A 4,024-nucleotide genomic window follows, 5' to 3' on the forward strand; every position below is an offset into this window, starting at 1 on the left:
TCGTGGGTGCAATACAATTTGAATAATTAGGCAAAAGGTAAAACTCTAGCGAATTTTAGACAATTTGCATTAGGAAACGATTGTGCAACGATTGTACGTTAGGGAAATCGATGAGCTGTTATATGATACGAACTGTTTTTCCTAACAGAGGAGTGAAAGGAGTCTTTGCAATCGTTGTTTTGTCTCTACTTCTGTCTACTTTGTCTCTCAGACTCACACTTCTGGCGCCTCCGGCTATCGTCAAGCTTCATTGCATTTCTAACATAGACGCGACAGAAAGCTGACACCGCCAAACCTCTTCCAATACACCCTCTCCTTGACCCCCATTGCCACTACTTTCGGCTGGATCACCAGGTCTAAACACAAAGAAGAATGTGTGCCTTATCAGTACTAAATCACAGCGTTGGAAGCTTGAAGGAAAACAGCATCGTAAATACCAAGCATTCATTGTGTCTGTCAAGAGCCAACACGTGTTTGGGAAACACGTGACATATTCTGAGAAAGGAGGGGGGATTTGGAATTTTCGTAATCACATGTTCCCGAACCGAACTGTCAGTGTTTCAACCTCAATATACAAATGTAAGTGTGGCAAACCCTCGATAATTGTATATAAAGCTGTTTGTTCCATATATGCAACCGCGGCTGACAGGGACATACTTTTTTTGTTCCACATATGGAACGGCGGGGGACTAAAGGTTGATCAGGTCGTGAGTGGGGGCGATGTGATCAGCATCACGTCCCTTACCGCCCCCGGTTCCACCAGGTACCCACGTTATTCGACGCTGGGTGGGCGCCGGGGCTGCTTCCAACGTTAGAAAAGTTCCCGGATTTGAACCGGCCTGGGATCGAGCCCGGGTCCTTTACCATATTAATGAGACGCGTTACCGACTGAGCCACCGCCGCCACATAAATATCTATAATTTGACAGCTGTCACAACATACTCACTACTTTCGTCACAACAAGCCCCATATGTACTTTTTCACTTCTAACCCTTGTCACAACCTACACCTTACTTTTGTCACAACTTGAACCATATGTACTGTTTCACTTCTAACCCTTGTCACAACCTACTCCTTACTTTCTTCACAACTAGCCCCATATATACTTTTTCACTTCTAACCCTTGTGACAACTTACCCCTTACTTTCTTCACAACTAGCTCCAAATGTACTTTTTCACTTCTAACCCTTGTCACAACCAACCCCTTACTTTTGTCAAATAATTAGCCCCATATGTACTTTTTTACTTCTAACCCTTGTCATAACCTACCCCCTTACTTTTGTCAAAATTAGCCCCATATGTACTTTTTCACTTCTAACCCTTGTCACAACCTACCCCTTACTTTTGTCACAATTAGCCCCATATGTACTTTTTCACTTCTAACCCTTGTCACAACCTACCCCTTACTTTTGTCACAATTAGCCCCATATGTACTTTTTCACTTCTAACCCTTGTCACAACCTACCCCTTACTTTCGTCACAATTAGCTCCATATGTACTTTTTCACCTCTAACCCTTGTCACAACCTACCCCTTACACTTTGTCACAATTAGCCCCATATGTACTTCTTCACTTCTAACCCTTGTCACAACATACCCCTTACTTTTGTCACAATTAGCCCCATACGTACTTTTTCACCTCTAACCCTTGTCACAACCTACCCCTTATACTTTGTCACAACCTACCCCTTATACTTTGTCACAACCAGTCCCATATGTACTTTTTCACTTCTAACCCGTCAATCTCAATTTCAAGTTTAAATTTACTTGAATCAGAACCTCCCACATACTGACTATAAATAATAGAATTCTTAGGATATATTACTGCTCTTTGAGGCTATATTGAAAACTCTTGAGGATAAATAATATTTACCACAGAAATTAGGTTAAAACCACACAAAGAGAAAACACCCATATAACTCTTCTCTGCGGAGAAGCACACAACTGGCAAACAATAGAGAAGAAATGCATGTACTAATGAACCACCACTGTTAACAACAAACGAACACCACCACGGAACAGTCACGACCAACCCCGGTCATCTCTACTCGCAAACTCAAAACATAACCTACTCGTTGTAACTAATTAGGTGGGTACCTAAATAATAAGAAAAAAAGGGAAGACGCGTATAGAGGCCGAGGAAACAAGTTACGCGTACCCAAACCTAATAGTTACGAAAGTCGTTGTTTGAGGTTAATGACGTGTATTTTGTACCGTCACCTCAGTCTCGTCTGAGAACCAACTAATTGGGACAATGCGATATATTAAACAAAGTGATACCTTCGCGCTAAAGACAAAAAATGCCCCCTTTTTTTCGCAACAAGTTAATCCTTGAACTAGAACGTGCATTCTGCCACGGTTCCGTATCCGAACAATTTCAACCTCGTTTACCCCAATTTTTAATCTAAGGTACAGTTTTTTTGTGTAAGATAAACATGTACTACAATATGTAGTTTGTGACACGTGGTCAAATTTATTATATTAACCGCGCAACGGAGAATGGTTAATATTTTCTCATCAACAACAAATACATTCGATATAACTATAACATTTCTTTCTTTTGACGAATCAAACAACTGTTCAAAAGTTTTAACATTCCCCAGAAGTAATACAATAAACTAGATAAACTGATAACATATATGGATAACACATACAAGGATACTGTTAAAAGTTATTAAAGGTCAATCATTGGCATTGGTATGCACACGACATTTTTTGAGAGAAAACTCCTTTCTTTGGTGCTCTTATACGTTTTGTCAAACATACGTAAAGTACTTATTTATCCACAAGAGTGCCAACCAGGAATTACGTAAATTGTATGCCCCTTCTTTTTTGTGCCCAATTAATTCTGATTAGCGCCCGCCTTGCGTATACAAGAAATGAACCGAACGTCACACCACGTTCCCATAAGTGAAATCGCGACGTCGTCGTAAAATTGGGGAGGAAATCACTAAAAATGCTATCTATTTGAGTTACCTTTTTTGCCATCCCTCTTAATATTTCGACTTGCAGTTTGGTCAAGAGTAACACGTACATTTGTCGGAAGACACTTCACAGTTCACTACGTAATGGTCGTAAAAGTACATACCTCAATAAATGGAACAACCAGACTGCGTGGTTTATCGATGGTGGCGACTGGAGAGCCAAATGACGCCTTCCAACAAGTCCTATCCACGTACGTCCAAAGTATACTGTCCTGCTACTTATATTATTTCTTCTTGAACTTGTCCAATTGCGTCTTAATAGTTCAGGTCCCACTTCGTGCGCGGAAGAACGACGATCAAAATAGCCAATGGTCAAATGTGTTTCATGTAGTCATCGTCGCTGCTTGCTACCGTTCCTCGAAAACAGCAAGTCTTTGGCGTATTGCTCCCATGCAGGCACGTATCCAGAGGGGGGGCTTAGGGGGCTCAAGCCCCCCCCCCGAAAGTTTTAGGTTTACACTAGATAAAATGAGGTTTTTTTTTGTTTCTTGTAGTGTGAAATAAAAAATGTGACCATAATTTAAGGAAATAAATAAGACGGAGAATGTTCCGTAACCCTGTTATTGATAATAGCACGTATCCAAGATGGGGCACAGGGTGCTCGACCCTCTCCCCAGGAAATTTTTCAGTTTACGTTTTTGGCTTCTTGAATAATGTGAAAATAATGTAAGGAGAGAAATAATTATAGAGGCAAGATGGAGCATGTTTATACCCCTGTTATTGTTAATAGCACGTATCCAAGGTGGGGATGAGGTGGCTCGAGCCCCCTCTCAGGAAATTTTTCAATTTACACTAGATAAAATTAGATTTTTGGCGTCTTGAATAATGTGAAGATAATAAATTTATAAATCTGAGAGAAATATTTATCGAGACAAGATGGAGAGCGTTCTATAACCTTATTATTGTCAATAGCACGTATCCAAGTTGGGAATCAGGAGGCTCGAGCCTACCTTCAGGATTTTTTTCTGTTTACACTAGATAAAATTAGTATTTTGACTTCATGAATAATGTGATGATAATTTGGGAGAAATAATTATCGAG

This window comes from Lepisma saccharinum, chromosome 14 (assembly GCF_977018435.1).
Source record: "Lepisma saccharinum chromosome 14, izLepSacc3.1, whole genome shotgun sequence".
NCBI lineage: Eukaryota > Metazoa > Arthropoda > Insecta > Zygentoma > Lepismatidae > Lepisma > Lepisma saccharinum.